Here is a 22,031-nt window from a genome sequence, read left to right as displayed (position 1 = left end):
CATTACGAGGGCCGACTGGCTTTGCTAGGCGAACTGTTCTGCTGGCCTAGCCTGAGGCATCCATCTCAATAAGGTGTGCCAGTCAGAAGAAGGGTCCCCAGAGCCTGGAGAGGCACAATGCCTTACCTGTACTCAAACGAACATCAGGGGCACCTGGGTGGCTCAGTCAGTTAAGTGTCCAACTCTTGATTTCTGCTTAGGGCAGGATCTCACGGTTCATGAGTTCGAACCCCGCATCCGTGCTATCAGCACAGAGCCTGCTTGGGATTCTGTCTCTCACTCTGCTCCTCCCCTGCTCATGTTTTCTCTCTCTCTCTCTCTCTCTCTCTCAAGATAAATAAACTTAAAATTTTTTTGAATCATGTGAAGACAGAAAGATCATGTCACAATAAACAGGTAGCACAGTACTTCATCTATGTCCATTGGCAACCCAGAAATTCCTCTACACGCTATCAAGTTACTAACATATTAAAAAAAATCCTCTGAAATTATTTTGGTTGATGTTGCCAAGCCCCTGCACATTGTTCGCCAGTTTCATATAGTATTGTGAAGTTTTAAACTAAACAAGAACAGACTTGATTAAAAGAAGGTTTTCCAACCATAAAGAAAGAAAATACACACAGATCCACCAGGAGAAAAAAAAAAAAAAAGTCCAAGAAGAAAAGTGACCTGCCTTCCATTTTGGGTTCTAAAGCTCCACAGGATGACCAGCATATGTTTTAAATACACATTATACATAATAAGCAAACAGATTTAGGCATCTTTCCAATATTCTTTCTCTAAGAACATTATTGTATTAATGCAGAATTTCTTCCCTAAGAAGAAGACAAAAATGTTTCTCAAGCAAAGTCTTAGCATGCCTGCAAGAAAATGAATAGATCACTCCTGACCATAACTTGTATTTTTTTTTTTCAGTCCTCAGAAAGTTATAGGAAATTCAAAATGCAGTACAGAGACCTATTTTCCTGCCCTGAACCATTAGAGATTACGCCGCGGGCCCGATGCCCCATAAGCTCGGAGTATTCGTACGATGACATCCTATGGCAAACCACAGCACAGCCACCCAGGCCGAGGACTTCCTGTCACCCGTCGGAATTGCCTAATCGTTGGCCCTCACCTGTCTCCACCAAATGTCCCAATCATTTGTTCTAGAGAAAGCAATCCGGTTCAGGATCCCGTTGCACGCAGCTGCCGGCCCTCTTAGGTCACCTGTCGCCTGCATTTCTCTCTCCTGGACTTTCATGAGCTTGGCAACTGTGAAGGCTGCAGGCCAAGTTATTCTACACTATGTCCTCCGGGCAGGTTTGTCATCTGTTCTTAGATTTAGGTTAAGCATCTTTGGCAGGAGCGTCGAAGAAATGCTGTGCTCTTCTTCCTATCAGGTGGCACACGATTTCAGTCCGTCCTGTCACTGATGATCTTCCCTGGATCACTTCTGCCTGCCAGGCTTCTCCACTGAAAATGTATTCTTTTCCCCTTTGTAATTAATAAAGGGGAGAAAGGGGATGAGGAAGGGAGAGTACTTCATGTTTCACATTTCCTGTTCCACATATTTCATGATCCCCCACCAGGATAATCCTTACCCTCATGGTACGTCTGGCAATGTCTGCAACATTTCTGATTCTAACAACCATGGCCACTAAGAACCTACACTTTCCCATGTGGCTCTCACTGCATCCGTATTAGGACAGCACCGGTCTAAAGCAGAGGCGTCTCGAGGGCAGGGGCCAGGACGCTTCTAAGCGTCCTACGAGGCACAAGGCAGCCCGCTGCCTTGCAGGAATGTCCAGAGCTAAAACACAGCGTGGGCGCTCCTGCAAAAACAGTTGGGCGGAGCAGGGTTTTAACTGCTCAGGATCATCCAGCCCAAATGTCAACAGTGTTGCTGTTGAGACACTGCAATGTACTTCTTTATTTTTGTAGAGCTTTGTGATTCCCTATTGCAGTCAATGGATTATTATCTATTGTTATTATTCGTGTCAGTGTTCAGATTGTCTGATTTGGCCAGAGGGAGCCCATCCAGGCTGGCTGCTGTCCTTGTGACAGGTCTCCATTGCTCCCTGAGCACCTCCCTGCTTGCGGGCACAGGATATCCCGGATCATCTTGTCCTTTTTCTGCCGCAGCCCTGAAATCACCATTTCTCTAATGAGCTCTGGGTCCTTTTTGTGGAAAATGGTATTTATAAGACACAATCTGAACACCAGATGTGCTCACTGCTATTTGGGGCTCAGTATTCTCAGCTCCTCTCAGTGGACAGAGCTTGCACACGCATCCGCATGGACACACGCACGCACGCGCTGCGCGCGCACACACACACACACACACACACACACACACACACGATCTATACCGATTCACTATTCAAAACCTTGAGTTCACAACAATACATGCAATTCTAATACAACATCATTCGGTTCACTCTAGCTTTTTCCCTTTCCATATTTGTAATTCCCTTCTCTAACATGAGCACCCTGGCTTCCATTATCTCTAACCTACTTACCATGTAATCAATAAGCCTATATATAACTGCATGAAATGGAATTCTGTTACAGCTGGGCGGGGACGGCTCTATGCGTATTTGCAGGGGGACCCGGAAATCTGGTTCTGATGCTTGGTCAAGATCGGGACAAACAGAGAGTAGTTAGAGATGTACAACGTTCAGCTTAAACTTGAAACCCCCAGGGCCAGCTTGTTTACACTGTTTAGGGATACGGAGGCTGATGGCTTATGCCTGGCTACGAGGTACATGCCCAGTTGGGCATAAGAGACATTGCTGGACATTTCTGCCCAGGCTCTCCTCAAACACTGATTCCTCACTCACGTCTTGATGGTTCATAAATCTGGAGAGCAAGGTCCTGAGCAACTAAGAAACGACTCTGGGAAGCAAACCCAGTGAGCCGCTGAGGCCCCAGATGTTCACCAATGCTTTCTCACCCCTGGTAAGCCGTATCCTGTGCCTTTATTAACTCCTTAGGTGAAGAGCCTCTGGGGAATTGGTGTCCTTTCCACTATCCAACTCAAGAACCAATGCAGTAACCAATCTCTCCTACCTCCCTCCCTCCTTCTGGGACACCTTTGCTTTGCACTCTGCTCAGACTCCCCTGCTCACCTGTCCCTCCACAGCGACACGCTCCTTCTCCTGCTTGGGCTGGAACCTCACGGGCCAGGCTCCCCCACCTACACAGATGCTCACCTCTCCCCACACAGGTTCCCACACCCCGTTCTAGGCCACCAGGCCCTCCTGACCCCAACCACCTCTCTTTTTCTGTCCCACTGACTGGTTTTAGGATTGAAACATTAAGAAGGGGGAAGAGAAAGGCAATGGGGGAGGAGACGAGCATTTTCATGGTTTTTCAAAAGAGTCACAGTGGTGGCTTCTCCCATGATGTTTAAGATTTTAAACAGTGCAAAACATCTTGCACATTTTAAAAGTCAAGATTCCTTGTCTACCAATGAAGCATTCCTTGATCTGAGGTATACAGTCTGATATGGGGGGGGGGGGGGGTAGAATCTCAAACAGCTACCCTCATACCAAACCAGATGAAAAAAATTTATAGATGTACAGGTTAAGATTACGGTCACCTTCATGTGACAGCAGGCCACAAATAACAAAGAGTACACACAACGGAGGTTTGTCTCTCACTCACTCACAGGCGATCCTGTGTGTGCTGAGCAGGAAAACATCAGGGACCTTGCTCAACCATCCCCAACACATGGCTCCCACCTCACGGTTCAAGATGGCTGCCTGAGCTAAGCCATCCAGTCTGCATCCCTCTCAGGAAGACAGAAAAAAAGAAGGCTTCCTCCTTCTGAATACTTCTAGGAAGCTGCACATGGTACTTTGACTTGCAAGCAATTAATCACAATTTTGTAATACGGTGAGGCCTCGCTGCAAGGGAGGCAGAGAAACGTAGTCTTATGTTCCAGGTGACCTTGTGGCAGCTAAAAATCAGGGGCAGAAGATGGGGCAAACTGAAACCAGCAGACAACGAGCAGCCTCACATACTAGCAGACCACTCCTCTTGAGCGCCACAGGAATCAATCCTGATTACAAAAGAAAATGAACAATCTCCCATCTCTTCCTGTCTTAATGTTTCCTAAAATATCACAACTAATTAGAAAAAAACTTTTTCGGCTCTTTCTCCCAGCCACCATTCACAATGGAAGGTTTAGTTAGGGAAAGTGGATTCTTTTCAATCATTTCCTCACGTTCCTTCAGCAAGCATTTAGCAGGAGAGAAAGTGACAAAGTTTACAAGTTCTTTTTTCTGGTTTAATAAAGAGAAATGCAGTTGTGGCTTCACCTGACAGCATCGCGAGGACATACTTTTTCTCTCATGCTATTGGGCAGAGCTACATGTTAAAGTAGGTGGGGGGGGGGGGGGTTGGGGGGGAATTAGAGCAGTAAAGAGCAAGCTAATAAAAGGTCTTTGAGAAAATATTTAGGGCAACAAAGGACTCCAGGCCGGGTATGCGGGGAGGGCAGTTAAGTTGGACAGAATCAGAATCACAGAATCAATCACAAAGCCTGGAACAGGCAAAGACCGAGTTGCGACAAACGTATTTATACAGTCCGCCACTCCCCTCCACTTGGCAATGGTGAGCTCATTGTGAGTCTTGTATAGAAACTGTGCTGTTAAAAAAGAAGGGAGAAAGGGTCTACCAAAATAGAATAGATTATTTAAAAGCACAAAAGCCGCCATGGTCAAATACATTGGGAAAATGGAAGCAGGTTGTACCCACCGACCTACCTTGCAAATCTTAATCACACACTAGGAGATCTTTCACCGTGTGAATAACATACTTTAGCGGTCCCACTAGCCACAACCCATCAAGCATGAGCAGCACCAGAACAGGACGAACAAACTGTTATTAAAATTCCTCAAGCAGTATTAGACTATGCCTTGCCTAGGCATTTTCAAAGCAGAATATATTTCAAAAATCAACCAGATGACTACAGAGTGTGTTGACATACACAGTTAAAGCCTGCGGTGTCTTGCCCATCATTCTGCCTCTAGCCTTTAGAAATGGCACTTGGGTGAATAATGTTCTTCAGGCCAGAACGAACAGTGGGAAACAAAATTGTTGTGAAGGAGGTATTAGTGGAGGAAGGAGGGATGGGTGAGGTTGCTGGCACTGGACACGTGATTTATGACTATTTATTCTCCAGCCAAGAATGGAATCAGCAGGAAAATGCTCAAAAAGGAACCGGCCGGTTAAATAATTTCACAAGAAATATAATCAAGGACTCATTCGGGCACTCAGCACACTCAGAATGCTAACAGGCTCTACCGTGGACATTCTCTACGAAGTACCATCGGCTATGCGTCCTGCTGAGTCTGGGGACGTGTTGGATTATGCGGACTGCCCCTCTCGAAACTGTCCCGGTTTGGATGGCAAACTACATAGTTTCTCACTTTAGGGGACACAGAACATGCCCCAAAATGCTAAAATGGAGGCTATGAAAGGAACAGCGACACAAGAGTAGCAGATTAAAAACGACAAAAGGTAGTTGAGAAAGAGGTGTTACTTATTATGGGGTGACACATCCAAAAATGCTTTAGGGCAGAGGGTATACCTGCAGGACCCAGAAACAGGAGGTTATGGATGCCATCCCAGGTTTCCCTGAGCAAACGGATGGAAAACAGGCAAAGTACAGGACTGGATGGGACAGCCAGTATTTTAATGGAATCAATCCAGAAAACTCAAAGAACTAAATATTCCTAGGAAAAGAATCGTAATTTCCAGATAACACATGGAAGCAGATATTATCATTATTATTATTATTATTTATAATCAGTTTGGGGGCACCTGGGTGGCTCATTCGGTTAAGCACCCGACTTCGGCTCAGGTCACGATCTCGCGGTTTGTGAGTCTGAATGCTGCATCGGGCTCTGTGCTGACAGCTCAGAGCCTGGGGCCTGCTTCATATTCTGTGTCTCCCTCTCTCTCTGCCCCTCCCCCACTAGTGCTCTGTCTCACTCTGTCTCTCTCTCAAAAAAAAAATAAACATTTAAAAATATATAAGAAAAAACAAAATCAGTTTGGCTTTTTCCTTCTCTCAGCATAAAGTAGGCAGCATAAGAAAAAAACCACTTGATGAGATCCACAGCACCATAAGATGACATTACAGCCTTGTTTTCAAAATAACCTAACATAACACAGTGATGGGCCCACTGGAAATTGTCTCTACTTTTTCTATTCGGCAAATGAGAAGGCAAATGTTTCCTCTGGTAGCCCTTCAGAGAAGGGACAAAGTTGTAACTTCACAGAATGGCATTTCCATCCAGAGGGAAAAAACAAAGCCAGCGTGAACCACAGGGAAGGAGACCTGAAAACACGCAATACGATATGGGACCTGAAGGATTCCGCTATCTTGCTATAGGTCAGAATTGGCCACCTCCGGATTTCAAATAAAAGGTTCTTAACTGGTGACAGAAATTGGACTGGAATTCCCAGTTTACCTCAGAGACTGCGTCCCAAAGGGAAGAAGTCAGAGAGACACTGCTATCACCAGAGGGCAAATGGTTTACCCCCTTCTGACAGTTCTTGTGGAGGTAAAGACCTCCATGTTTGAAAAACTACCATACTTCTGGATATTCAAAGAGGGCGGCCTTGTTTGGCAACTCTGGGGGCATGATTCAAATTCTGTGCAATGACAGATTAGATCACAAATAGTGCCCTCCATTAATTCAATTCCCCCCAAAGTTGTAGGCCAAAAAAGAATTGATTTGAACTTGAAATATAGGACGGTTCAAATGGTTTTTCCACTTTGGCTCCCCAGTAGGCTGGAAACAGCCACAGCCCTAAATAACCCTGATTCGGAGACTCCAAAGGGATGTGGAAGCCAGCCAGACGTCAGCATCCGAAAGCAATGCTGACCAATTTGGGTTCTGCGTCTCCGTGATGCATGATTAAAATGCCTGCCTGTGTCGCATGGCTGAAATTATTTCACCCCTGGTAGTAAGATACAGATCGGATCTTCTTAAATATGCAGCTTTTGCCAATATATCAGAGTGAAGGCAGAAAATAAAATGTTCAATACTAAGATATAATACAAATATCATATTCATCAACACACCCAGAATCATAAAAACATTTTTTTTTCTGAATATTGCTCATAACTAAAAACCTAAAAAAAAAAAAAAAAATATCACCAGGATATGAAAGCTTTCCCTTATTTCACAACTAATTATTGAAAGTGAGTTGAAAACTCTCCGGTAGCAAGGTTCTGAAGCTGCTTGACTAAATTATACTATTTGCAGATAACGGGTCTAACAACTGTAATTAAACTGCCCTTTCATTCAACAGGAAAGCAAATGAATGTACGTGACCAAAGAATTCACAGGTGTTGAGAACCCCCGTGAGCAGGTCACTGATTGGGGGCTTTCTGCCCATTGGGACATTAAGTCAAGAGATACTAGTCCCGAGTCACTGCGTGATTAAAAAAGTGGAGGCCACACCATTCCTGTTCAAACGCACCACCTCCCAGTCTCCCCTTCAGGAAAAAAATGCAAAGAAAATCTGTACTTCTGAAGATGGCTGGGAGAATCCAAGAGAAAAATAGGCCAAGTCACCTAGGGTGTGCAGTCATTAATTGCTCCTGAGGTGTAAGGAGGGCCGTATTAACACATGCTCAGTGAACTGCAACTGTTTTGCAGGACCGAACTCGGGCAGTGTGACAGGGACAGCATGTGAGTGGGGCACACTGACTGCCCTCGACAAGATTACTCTGTAATAATAAGGGGACGCGAGAGAACACGAGGCCACGTTGTGGAATGTAAGTGCCATAAAGGAGATAAGCTCATTTGAAAGTCCCGTGAAAAGGGAAAGGCTTGAAAATTTTTTCAGGGTTGGTAAAATCTTCACGGTCCAGACTCAATTTTATTCTGCATCCACCTGCCTACCTACCTGCGTGGTGTTACAATCTACACTACTTTTTCTAGCATAAACCACGTTATTGGTGTAACGAAAAACAGGTGCAGCTTTAGAAGTCAGTTACAGCACCCTAGAAATCAAAATGCTGAAGCCCCTCCCATTTTCTAGGTAAGGAAACTGCGGCCCACAGCGGCCAAGTGGTTTTTCGGGGGTCCCACCGACCACCGGACTTGGAACTAAGACGACAACTGAGGTCTTCAGATTCCACCCTGAGCTGCTTCTTTCCAAGACGGTGGAAATTCCAAACCATAATAAAAAGTATAAACGTGAATGGAAAACTCTGTTCTATCATCCTGAATAAAAAAATATGACAGTTACATGAAGGGACTCAAAGCAAAGAATAACCAAATTCAAGCAGTGTGACATCCAAATCGTACTGCCACGAGATCCTGAGAAAATCACTGGAATTTTCTAAGGTGCAAACTTCTCATCTTGAAAATGAAAGGCTGAATTAAATTACGGGACTCTGTGAAAGAAGCAAGAGTGGAGATAAGAATGAACTAGTATTTATGTAATGCTTACTACATCAATGTGCTATGCTGGGCACTTTAATAGCATCAAAACTGTTAAAACAAAATAAGGGAGTGACCACAGTAGCCCAGGTTTGCCAAATGCTTGAGAGGTAGCTGGTACCATCCTGGGAACTGTACCACCTCATCCGTGCCTCACAGCAACCCTACATGCTAGTACTGTTATTAATCACCTCCCTCCCAATTTTAGATCAGAAAAATGAGGCAGAGGGCGGTTAAATAGCTCTGCCATGGTTTCAGAGCTCATCAGCAGAGACAATCCTTCAAAAGTTGTTTCCAAACTAAAAGCTGATTAATTTTCACTCTGGTTTTTATTGGCCAAATAAAGCAAATAAACGTCAACAAGAGGCCAACTGTTCGACATTTTTAAGACATTCGAAAGATTTAAAAAAAAAAAAAAAAAAAAAAAGCAGCTTAATTCATAGGTTCGTTTTTTACCAAAATCAAGAATGGTTAAAATCAACACCACAAGAAACAACGGGTGTTGGTGAGGATCTGGAGAAAGGGGAACCCTCTTACACTGCTGGTGGGAATGCAAACTGGTGCAGCCACTCTGGAAAACAGTACGGAGGTTCCTCAAAAAGTTAGCAACAGAACGACCACATAGTCCGCCATTGCACTACTAAGTATTCACCCAAAGAAAACAAAAATACTAATTCGAAGGGATACATGCACCTCGATGTTTAGAGCAGCACTGTCTCTAAGAGCCCTATTACGGAAACAGTCCAAGTGTCTGACGAATGGCTAAAGATGTGGCACACGGGCACAATGGAATATTATTCAGCCGTAAGAAAGAATGACATCTTGCCATTGACAGTAATATGATGGAGCTGGAGAGCATGATGCCAAGCAAACGAAGTCAGAGAAAGACAAACACCATATGGTTTCACTCATATGTGAAATTTAAGAAACAAAACAAACGAGGCAAACCAAGAAACACAGTCTTCGCTAGAGAACACACTGATGGGGACCAGAGGGGAGGTGGGTGGGGAGCATGGGTGAAACAGGTGATGGGGATCAAGGAGCGCACTTGTGATGAGCACTGGGGGTTGTTCAGAAGTGTTGAATCGCTCTCTTGTACCCCTGAAGCTAATACAACACTGTACATTAAATAACTGGAATGTAAATAAAAACTTTAAAAAGACCAAGACACCAACAGTATCAAATATGTGTGCTTTCTCCATTTCAGACAACATGGTGCATTCTTTTTTTTCCTTTTTTAATTTTTTTTTTTTTTTGATGTTTATTTAGAGACAGAGCACAAGAGGGGGAGGGGCAGAGAGCGCCAGGGACAGAATCTGAAGCAGCCTCCGGGCTCCGAGCTGTCAGCACAGAGCCTGACACGGGGCTCGAACCCACGAACCATGAGATCACGACCTGAGCCAAAGTCGGACACCCGACCGACTGAGCCACCCAGGAGCCCCCACCATGGCGCAGTCTCAACCTCCATGTGTCCCTGCGGATAAACAGGGAGGTAGGGCACAGGTATTTTTTTTCCTTTCCAGGGTGCGACGGCAGACGTTGCTATTTCCTCATTTCTCTGGTTCTCGGCTTCCACTGCCATCTCTGTCCACACGTCTTACTCCACCCCCAAAGCCCCACGTCTCCCTGCAAAGGCAAGTCCCCTTCAGAAGCAGGACGAGCTGGAGTCCTACCCCTCCTGCCTACACAAGAGCCATGTGGTTCCCCGAGCTGGAGCTCTAGTCCTGCCGGCCACCAAACACTTGAGGACCCTGTGCCACCTGCTCTCACTCATACAAGACTCGATTTGGTCTCGTGCCGGTTCATCTTATTTTCACTCCTGGCGTTCAGCCTCTCTCTCCACATCGTCAGACGCGGACCTCCGAGCGTAGTAAGGGCCAGTCCTGGCAGTCAGTCTCCGGGACAGACCCACGCTCAAACCTGGGCCTGTCTCCTGGGACCCGCTACAGCATCTCCCCAGACCTCCCCCTGGCTCGTCATGTCTCCCCACGCTCCTGCTCCGATGCACCTTTCCATCTGCCTCCGCCCTCTCCATACACGGATCCGGCCAGTGGATGTGTTCCAGGGGACGCCACCACACCCTCCCCTGCGCCCATCACCCCCAAGACCGTTCACCTCTTCACCCCCAAACTTCCTGCCCCACCGGAGCTCACACAATGAGATCTTCCCAAATGCCCGAGCCTCAGCTTGCCACACACACCATTTCCTAATTACTGACCGTAACGGCCACCAACTCCGCACCGGGCACTACACAGACACCGACTTTCATTCAAGGAACAGCGTGGTAGGTTTCCCATTTCCCCACTGACAAAACTGAGGCATGGGGACGCCGTGAGCTCTTTCTCAGGACACGTTAGTAATAAATAGCAACACTGGGATAACTGACTAAGACCATGCCTCCAAAGTCCACGTGCTGAGCCAGGACATGACACTCTCTCCTTAGATCAATCCTCAGGGTGTCGAAATATACCCAAAGAGGAAGCACTGCAACAACGAATCTCTCTTGGCACAGAAGGTCTAAGACTCTAAGTGAAACAGAAAGGATGGCAGACAGGGCCAGGTGTGAGAGGACCTCTCTACGGCCCCCTTGCCCACGGAAGCCCGTGCTCCCTCACCTGCGCTGTAACGGCTCTGGAGCAGGATGCTGGGCTCCTGACTAAGAAGCCACTGTCCAGCCTTCCCTCCCGAGGCAAGGAACAGACGGTCCCCGAGAGCCCCGAGGAGGGAGTGTGGCTTTGCCAGCACCCTGACTTTTGGACTTCTGGCCTCCAGAATTAGAAGAAAACCAATCCCTGCTGTCTTAAACCATCCAGTCTGTGATAATTCATTACATCAGCCACAGGAAACTAATACACCTGAACTTAAAGGAAAACAGTCTTTTCAGCACCTAACAAGGACTAAGCGTTTATGTAGAAAATAAGACTACCAGCAGACCTGCGGAAAGCAATGCTTTTTGTCAGAAGAAAACAGTAACACGTTTACAATACTCCAGGAAAAGAAACTGTGAGTCTTTCTATCTAGTAAAATGGACTTTCAAGTAAAAGCAGCACAGGCTTTTTTACCCATCAGCAACATGTAAGAATTCTGGTGTTAATATCCTCATGACCCCTACTGAGGAATCTAACAGGTACAAGTTTCAGAACAGGTACAATTCTGTGGGCTCTTCCCAAGGGAACCTGAGGGTCTGCTCTCCTACCAAGCTAAGACCTAGGTGACCTGCTGGCCACCTAGCTCTGAATAAGCAGATGAGGATGATACCCCAGGTGGCAGAGAAAGGAATGGAAAAGAACGGAGATCCCTGGATGTCACAAGGAAGAGAGATGCCCACTGACCGAGAAGCGCACGTCTTGGACTGTGCTGTGAAAGGGACGCACTTTTTCCGCGCTTTAAGCCACCCACCAACTTTTCGGTGGGTCTTCTGTGCATGCGGCTTAGCCACTGACTCCAGATAATCACCATTTCCCCTCCCACAGTGAAAACTTCAGAAACCCGCTCAACAGCCACATCTGTGTTACAGAACAAGCCATGGGAGGTGGACAAGCTGGGAGACTCCAAAGCTCAGGCTCCCAGAGCGCAGGCTGGAAGACACAGGTAGGTGCCCGTCCGCAGTAGGACAGAAAGCCGAGCGATCAAGGCCTGGAGCCTGCCAGATTTAAGAACACAGTGTGTGTTCTTGGGAGATGGCAGAAGCCTGGCAGCACATTTTAGGAATCTTGATCCCCACATAAGAATAGAGAACAGACAGCAATAAAAAACCCAAGGACAGGAGCACCTGGGTGGCTCAGTTGGTTAAGCGTCCACTCTTGATTTTGGCTAAGGTCACCATCTCGTGGTTCGTGACATTGAGCCTGGAGTCCGGCTGTGTGCTGACAGCCAGAGCCTGACTGGGATTCTCCCCCTCCCTCTTTCTCTGCCCCTCTCCCATTAGCGCACGTGCACGCTTTCTCTTTAAAAAAAAAAAAAAATTAATAAACATTAAAAAAAATCTAAGGACATAATTTACAACAAAACTAGAAGATAAAGTAACCCCCAAAATTCCCACATACAAGTGGGTCAGAACAAACACCCCACAAGACCAACATGACATCAGCATCTGTGATGAAAGCAGAGACCGGCAACAGGGAACCTAACAAGCCTGGGAACACAAGAACTAACCAAGTTCACTAGAAAGGGCAGTGCAACAATCTAAGGGAAGCAGCCAAAATTGGGGAGGGTCTGTCCACTGCAACAAAGGAGGGCCTGTAAGACCTGACTGGACAGGACAAGCCCAGCCCCTGTGACCTGATCACCCAGCACTACCTTCCAGGACAAGCCTATATTCAAAATTAACCAAGACAGGGGAAAAAAAGGGAACCAGTGTAATATTATGATTTATAATAAGTACTTATTTGGTCTTCCTCCCCTTTCTGGAACAGGTGTTAAAATCCTAGCAATTGCTTAAGCTATAAAAGCTACAAAGACTTTTTTTATGTTAATGAGGTGACTTTTGGGAAGCGCCTAAGACTGGGTGTGGTTGCCAGTGGATCCAACTTTGTGATTAGAGTCTTACCCCATTGACCTCCAGGGGCGGGAAGGGAACTGGAGGTTGAATCAATCACCAACGGTCAATGATTTTATCAATCATGCATATGTCACGAAGCCTCCATAAAAACCACGAAGGTGGGGTTCAGAGAGCTTCCAAGCGGGTGAACATGTGGGTATTTGTGGGGAGTGATGCTCCTACAGAGAACGTGGAAGTTCTGCACCCCTTTCCTTTCATCATAACCTGCCCTATACATCTCTTCTATCTGGCTCTTCCTGAGTTGCATCGTTTTATAACAAACCAGTGATTTAGTAAGTAAAACCTTTCTCTGAGTCCTTAGAGCCACTCTAGTAAATTACTTGAAATAAGAGGGGTTCTCTGTAACCTCTTATTGATCTCCAGTTGGTCACTAGCACTGGTGACAATCTGGACATGCGACTGGAATCTGAACTGGGAAGGGGCAGGAGGCAGTCTTACAGGACTGAGCCCTTCACCTATGGGATCTAATACCATCTCACGTGAATAACATCAGAACGGAGTTGAATTGCAGGACATCCAACTGGTACTAGAAAGAATTGCTTAATGGTGGGCGAAAGTCCTTCCACATTGTAACTGGTGCCCCATCATAGCTGGGGATCCAAAGTGAAATTGACATCACTGAGAATCAATACCAAGGACAGAGGAGGTTCAGATACAAGTGCAGAGGGGAACTGGGTCAGGTCGTCATCAAAAGCAAGCTACTATATTTTTACCACTACGTGACAGCAAAAGAAGAGAGAGCTCTGGGATGTTAGAAAATCTATCCAGTACCATGTCTCCCTCTGAAAGATCACAAAAACATCTCATAAAAATGAGCGGCATAATAGTACCAAGAGCAAATCCAATGAAGTCAGTAGGAGAAAAAAGAAAATAAGAGGTAGAATACCATCCATCCTTATCGATAATGAAAGCCCACCAACCAGAAAGTTGTGCCCAGAAAACAGATCAAAACTGTTATCTACTCTTTCAAAACAAGGGAAAACACATTTTAAAAAATTATATGAGACAAGAAATGACATAAACCAGAATTGGGAAAACTCAGGAATGAAAGATCAGAACTCAAGAAAGAACTGAAAATAAAAGAAAAAAATATCCCAGAAATAAAGACGGAGGAGGACGACCAAGATGGCAGAGTAGGAGGATTCTGGGCCTGTCAACTCCAATGGACACAACAAGGCTACAATTACATACAGAGCAACTCTGAGAATGACATGAGGATTACCAGAATTACCAGCCATTCTACAGCTACAGATATAAGGGAAAAACCACAATGGGAAGGGAGGGAGTAGCAGGGATCTGGTCTGGTTGGGACCCACACCCTGACACAGCAACCCACAGGCAGGAGGGATGTCACATCCTTCCCGAGCAGCAAGAAGTTCAAGACCCACATCAGGCACCCTCTCCCTGGGAATCTGCACTGGGGAGACAAGTCCCCATAATGTCTTGCTTTGCCAATCAGGAGGGCTTAACTCTGGGAGAGCTAGCGGGCTACAGGAAACCAAGACTCAGTCCTTCAAAGAACCATACACAAACTCATTTGCTCCAAGATCCAGCACAGGAGCAGCAGTGTGAAAAGTATCTGAGCCAGGTGTGAAGATTTATGCCTAATTTTAAGGGGTATGCTGGAGAAACAGGGATCTATAGGAATTTTCTCCAGGGATGAAAGTACTGGGAGGGTACCATTTTTCTTACCCTCCTTCTGCCTAGCCAGCCCAGCACTGGTGGGTGCCATTTCTGATACTATCCATCCACCTTGCTAGCACAACTTACTCTCCCTTGGCATTTCCCAACAGACCAGTCCCACTAACCCACCAAGTACCCCTTCAAAATGGTTCTCAACCTGCTACACCCAGCAAGTGGCCTCAGCCTGAACCACTGCCCCACCCAAAGTGGTTGCCACTCAGGGTGGGGATCCCAACCACGCCGACCAGTGGCCTCACCACCAGCCACACTGGGAGGAAACCCCTAAACAGCATGCCCATGGCAGTCATAGTCCAGACATAACAGGGGGATACACAAAACCCACACAGAGGATATCCTAGGAAAGCCTGGGTCTGGTAACCAAGGGGACTGCACTTCTGTACCCAACATGTCATCTTCTACATAAAGCCACTTCTTCAAACAGGGAGCCATAAGTGATTGTCACACCACAGAGAAACAGAGTCAGGCAAAATGAGGAGACAGAAGAATAGGTTCCAAATGAAAGAATAAGACAAAATCTTGGAAGAAGAACTATACACAAGGAAGATAAACCATCTACCTCATAAAGAGTTCAAAATGATGGTCATAAAGAAAACCATCAAACTCGGGAGAAAAATGGATAAACACTGAGAATTTTAAGGGAAAGGCATGAAATACAAAAAAAGAACCATTCAGAGCTGAAGAATACAATCATGGAAGTGAAAAATACAACAGCAGAATAGAGGATGCAAAAGCACACATCAGTGACCTAGAAGGCAGGGTAGTAGAAATCACCCACACTGAAGAGCAAGAAGAAAAAACAAAAAATTAAAGAGAAGAGATTAAGAGACCTCTGTGCAACATCATGCACATAACATTGCATTATAAGGATCCCAGAAGTAGACCGAGGGAAAGGGCAAGAAAACTTATCTGAAGAGATAATTGCTGAAAATTCCCCTAGCCTAGGAAAGCAAACAGATATCCAGGTCCAGGGATCACAGACAGTCCCAAACAAGATGAACCCAAAGAGATTCAGATCAAGAAACTAATTAAAATGTCATGAATAAAGATAAACAGAAAATATTAAGAGAGCTTCAAGAGAGAAGCAAAAAGTTACTTACAAGGGAAACCCTATTAGGCCATGGGCTGATTTTTCAGCAGAAAATTTGCAGGCCAGAAGGAAGTACCATGATATAGTCGAAGTGCTGAAACGAAAAAACCTAAATATTCTACCTGACCAGGTTATCATTCAGAATTCAAGAATTCAAGGAGAAAGAGCTTCCCAGAAAAACAGAATTTAAAGGAGTTCGACATCACTAAACCAGTCTTACAAAAAACGTTAAAGGGAAAAAGAAAAGGCCATAACAAGAATTAAGAAAATTATGAAAGAAAAAAACCTCACTGGTAAAAGCAAATGTATAATAATGGCAGTGGATCAACCACTTATAAAGCTTGTGGTAAAAGACAGAAGTTGTAAAATCAGCTGTATCTACAATAATTGGTTAAGAGTCCACAAAAATTTTAAATGTAAAATACGGTATCAAAAAGAAAATCTGGTGGGGGGGGGGGCGTTTAAAAACGTAGTGCTTTTAGAATGTGTTCCAACTTACACAACCATCAACTTAAAATACTTGGGGTGTATACATAGGATGTTATATACAGACCTCATAGTGACCACAAACCAAAACCTTTACCAGGTACACAAACAGAAAAGAATCCAAACTGTTAACACTAAGGAAAGTATCAAATCTCAAGGGAAGAGAGCAAAAGAAGGGAAAGAACTAGGAAACAACTAGAAAACAATGAAACAAAATGGCAATAAGTACATACCTATCAGAAATTAACTGTAAATAGACTAAATGCTCCAGTCAAAAGACAAGGTGACTGGACGGATTTAAAGAAAAAAAAGACCCATTGATATATGCTGCCTACAAAAGGCTCATTTAAGACTTAAAGATACACACAGACTGAAAAGAATAGAAAAAAATATTCCATGCAAACGGAAATGCAAGGAAAAGCATGTGCAAAACAGACTTTAAAACAAAGTCTGCAGCAAGACACAAAGAAGGGCATTACATAATGAGAAAGGGACGAATCCAACAAGAATTGGACAATTGTAAATATCTAGGCACCTAACATAGCAGCACCTAAACATATAGAGCAAATAACTGACAGACATAAAGGGAAAAACTGACAGTAATAATCACAGTGGACTTTAACACTCCACTTACATCAATGGATAGATCACCCAGGCAGAAAATCCGTAAGGACACAGTGGCCTTAAACAACATTAGATCAGATGGACTTACCAGATACGTATAGAATAATCCATCAAAAAACAGCAGAACACACATTCTTTTCAAGTGCAAATGGCACATTCTCCAGGACAGATCACATGTTAACCCACAAAATGAGTCTTAGTAAATTTAAGAAGACTAAAATTGTATCAAGCATCTTTTCAAAACACAACAGTGTAAAGCTAGAAATCAATTACAAGAAAAGAACTGGAAAAAGCAAACACATGAAGGATAAACATGCTACTAAACAAACAATGGGTCACAAAGATCTCAAGAGGAAATCCAAAAATGGAAATGGAAACATGGCAAAAATCTATGGAACATAGCAAAGGAGTTCTAAGAGCGAAGTTTATAGGTGCCCATAGTACCTAATATACAGACGCACCTCAAGAAACAAGAAAAATCTCAAATAAACAATCTAACCTTACATCTACAGGAACTAGGAAAACAACAAACAAAGCCCAAAGTTAGTATAAGGAAGAAAATAATAAAGATCAGAGTACAAATATAGGAAACAGGGACCAAAGAAATAGAAAATATCAGTAAAACTAAGAGCTGGTTTTTGAAAAGATAAACAAAAGTGATAAGGCCTCTGGCCAGAATCATCAAGAAAAAAAAAAGAGAGGGCCCAAATAAATAAAATCAGAAGTCAAAGAGAAAGTTACAACAATATCACAGAAATAAAATATCATTGCAAAAGACTACTATGAATAGATATATGTCAACAAATTTGTCAGCCTAGAAGAAATGGATAAATACACAAGCTTCAAAAATACACAAGAAATACACAAGATTCAAAGACTGAATTAGAAAGAGATAGAAGGGGCTTCCGGGTGGCTCAGTCAGTTGAGCCTCCGACTTTGCCTCAGGTCATGATCTCGCAGCCTATGAGTTCAAGCCCCAGGTCCGGTTCTGTGCTGACAGCTCAGAGCCTGGAACCTGCTTCAGATTCTGTGTCTCCCCCTCTCTCTGCCCCTCCCCCTGCCCATGCTCTCTCTCTCTCTCTCTCTGTCAAAAATAAATAAAACATTAAAAAAAAAAAGTTTAAAAAAAAAAAAGAGATAGGAAATCTGAACAGACCAAGAGCTAGTTACAAAACTGTATTGGTCATCAAAAAACTCCCCAAAACCAAAGTCCAGGATCAAACAACTTCACAGGTAAATTTTATCAAACATTGAAAAAAGAGTTAATACCTATCCTTCTCAAACTATTCCAAAAAGCCAAAGAGAAGAAATGCTTGTAAATTCATTTTACAAAGCCAGTATTACCCTAACCAAACCAGACAAAGAAAGACATTACAGCAAAAGAAAATCACGAGCTGATAACCCTGATGAACACAGATCCAAAATCCTCAACAAAATGTCACCAAACCAAATTCAAAACACAGTAAATGGATCATACACCAACGTCAAATGAGATTTAGTCTAGGGATGCAAGGATGGTTCAGTATTTGCAAATTAATTGAGATATACATTAACAAAACAAAGGATAAAAATCCTATCTCAATAGACAAAGAAAAACCATTTATCAAAACTCAACATCTACTTATGATAAAAACTCAACAAAATGGAAATAGAGGGAATATACCTCAACATAATAAAGACCCATGTATGACAAACCCACAGAAAACATACTCAATGGTGAAAATCTGAAAGCTTTTCTTCTAAAATCAGGAGCAAGACAAGGATGCCTATTCTTGCCACTTTTTTTTAACATAATACTGGAATTTGTAGCCACAGTTCTCATGCAAGAAAAAAATAAAGGAATACAAATTTGGTGAAGAAAAAGTAAAACTGTCACTACTCACAGATGACATAACATAAATAGATAGCCCTAAAGACTACACCAAAAACCTATTACAATAAACTCATTAATGCCGTACAATACAAAATTAATATATACAAATCTGTTGTATTTCTATATACTAAAAAGTATCAGAAAGAAATTTTAAAAACAACCCCATTTATAATTGCATCAAACAAAACACCTAGAAGTAAATTTAACGAAGAAGCTGAAAGACCTGTACTCTGAAAACTGCAAGACAGTGATGAAAACAAATTAACAGAAAGCAGTATCATGCTCATGCCTTGGATGAATATTGTTAAAATGTCCATTCTGCCCGAAGTACCCTTACAGATTCAAGGCAATCCCTATGAAAATAGAATGGCATTTTCTAAAACAAAGAATCCAAAAATTTGTATGGAACCAAAAAAGACTCTGAATAGCCAAAGCAATAGTGAAAAAGAGGAACAGTGGGGAGTTATCGTGCTCCCAGATCTCACACTTATACTACAGGGCTTTAGTGATCAAAACAGTATGGTAGCAGAACAGCAACAGACACAAAGGAACGAACATCAACCGAACGGAAGACCCAGAAATAAACCTATGCTTATATGGTCAAATAATTTACAAAGTAGGACCCAAGAATATACAATGAGAAAGACAGTCTTTTCAATAAATGGTATTGGGAAAAACTGAACAACTACATGCCAAAAAAAATTAAAGTGAAACACTTTCCTGCACTACATAAAAAATACATTCAAAATGGATTAAAGACCTAAATGTAAGACATGAAACCATAAAACTTCTAAAATAAAACACAGTCAACTTTTGGGCAATAGTCTTATCAGTATTTTTTGGATCTATCTCCTCAGGTAAGGGCCACAAAGGCAAAAATAAACCACTGGGACTACATCAAACTGAAGACTTTTGCAAAAAGAAGGAAGCCATCAGCAAAACAAAAAGACATGCTGCTGAATGGGAGAAGATATTTGCAAATTATAGATCCAATCCGGGGTTAATATCTTAAATATATAAAGAACTCCTACAACTCAATTCCGAAACAAACAATCTGTTTAAAAAATGGACAGAGATCCAAAATAGACCTTTTGCCAAAGACATACAAATGGCAAACAGACACAGGAGAAGATGCTCAACACTGCTGATCATCAAGGAAATGCAAATCAAAACAACAATGAACACCTCACAAGTGTCAGAATGGCTACCATCAAAATGACAAGAAGACAAGATGTGTTCCCAGTGTTGGTGGGAATGGAAAACTGATGCAGCTGCTATAGCAAACAGTATGGAGGTATCTCAAAAAATTAAAAATATAAATACCATACGACCCAGCAATTCCAATTCTAGTATTTATCAAAAAAAAAAAAACCACTAATAAAAACTAAACCACTAATTTGAAAACATATATACACCGTGTTTATTGTAGCTATTTACAATAGCCAAGACTTGAAAGTAACTGAAGTGTCCAACAGATAAATGGGTAAGGAAGATGTGATATATACATACTTGGCTATAAAGAAAATGAAATCATGCCATTTACATCAACATGGATGGACCTAGAGGATATTATGCTAAGGGAAATCACTCCGAGAAGGATAAATACCACACAAGTGCATATATGAAATCTAAAACACAAAACAAATCAATCAACAGAACAGAAACACACTCGTTGTTGATATAGTGAACAAACTGGTGGTTGCCAGAAATGAGATTGGGAGATGGGCAAAATAGCTCAATGAGAGTAAAAGGAATAAACTTCCAGTTATAAAAATAAGCAAGTCACAGGGTTGTAAAGTACAGCATAAATAATACAGTCAATAAAATTGTAACAGTTTTGAATGGTGACAACTGGTAACTAGACTTATCATGGTGATCATTTTGCAATGTGTATAAGTGTTGAATCACTATGTTGTACGCCTGAAACCAACATTGTTATCAACTATACTTCAATCAAAATTAAATTAAAATGCAGAGCTTAAAAAAAAAGATGAGACTCAAAGGCAGAGAAGAACAAATCAACATGGGGCACCTGGGTGGCTCAGCCAGTAAAGCATCCAACCCTTGATTTCAGCTCAGGTTATGATCTCACGGTTTATGGCAACCAGCCCCACATCCGGTGAGTGCAGGGCCTGCTTAAAATTCTCTCTCTCCCCCTCTCTTTCTGCCCCTCCCCAGCTCACGCTTTCTCTCGCTCTTAAAATAAATAAACATTAAAAAAAAAAAATCAACACAAAAGAATGCCTTACAAGAAATAGGGAGTAAAGTGGAGATTTCTAAAAAGGAAGAAATAAAGAGATAAATAAGATTTGGGAGAAAATAATACATATGAAAGGCAGGCAAGATTAACAAATACAAAAAAATGCCTAAAGAAGAAAACACAAAGGGAACAGATATATACATATATAAAATAATGTGGAAAAAAATTCCCTGAAATAAGAAGATTTCATCTTCCATAGTGCAAATATAAAGAGCATACCACATACCTGGGAAATAATCTACAAAGTCCCTTACCAAGACATAACTAAAATTACTGGACTTAAAGGAAAAGTAAGAAATCTGCTCAGCATCTCAAATAAGGAACTATGGTTTATATAGGAAATGAGGATATCAGGTTTTGGGGCAGCAGTGGCTTATGCTAGAAAGAAATGATACACATTTGAATATTCCAGGTAAGACACTGTGAGTCTTTATATCCAATAAAACTGACCTTTAAGTAAAGAGGATACAAATACTTCTCTATCATGAACGTGCAAGAAAAAACAAAAACAAAAACAAAAAACAAAAAACAAAAAAAACCAACCCTGGAAAATACTCGTTTTAGGGTCCTTCCTGTGAAATTTATCATGGCATGAGGCTCAAGCAATCAACATAGCAAGAGAGACTGACCTGAGGACTGGTGTAAATATATACAGGTAAAAACTATATAAGTATCTGTAGAACAAAGAGTAGATGATAGTTAAACAGGGAGAGAGTGTAATAATGGATATATGCCCTAGAAGTTTAGATATGACTCATGTATTAAAAAACAGGGAGACGCACTATAAGAATTATAATAAAGCTGTATCTGGTTTCTAGGCCAGCACATCAAGAACCTGGAAATCGTTATTCTCATCATCACAAGAAAAATGCTGATTAAACAGAATATAAACAACTCGTCTTCAGGGCGCCTGGGTGGCTCAGTCGGTTAAGCGGCCGACTTCGGTTCAGGTCATGATCTCGCAGTCCGTGAGTTCGAGCCCTGCG

General features: G+C 42.8%; 1 protein-coding gene across 3 annotated transcripts in view; it reads right to left on the bottom strand.

Moving 5' to 3' along the window:
* RSU1 (Ras suppressor protein 1) overlaps positions 1-22,031 on the bottom strand; it is a 201,925-nt gene that overhangs the window by 162,415 nt on the left and 17,479 nt on the right. The gene's annotated exons all lie outside the window — the stretch shown is intronic.

This window comes from Panthera pardus, unplaced genomic scaffold (genome assembly GCF_024362965.1).
Source record: "Panthera pardus isolate Hobbes unplaced genomic scaffold, ASM2436296v1 HiC_scaffold_6, whole genome shotgun sequence".
NCBI lineage: Eukaryota > Metazoa > Chordata > Mammalia > Carnivora > Felidae > Panthera > Panthera pardus.
The sequence above is the reverse complement of the archived record's forward strand: the minus strand, read 5'-3'. Positions and strand labels throughout refer to the sequence as shown.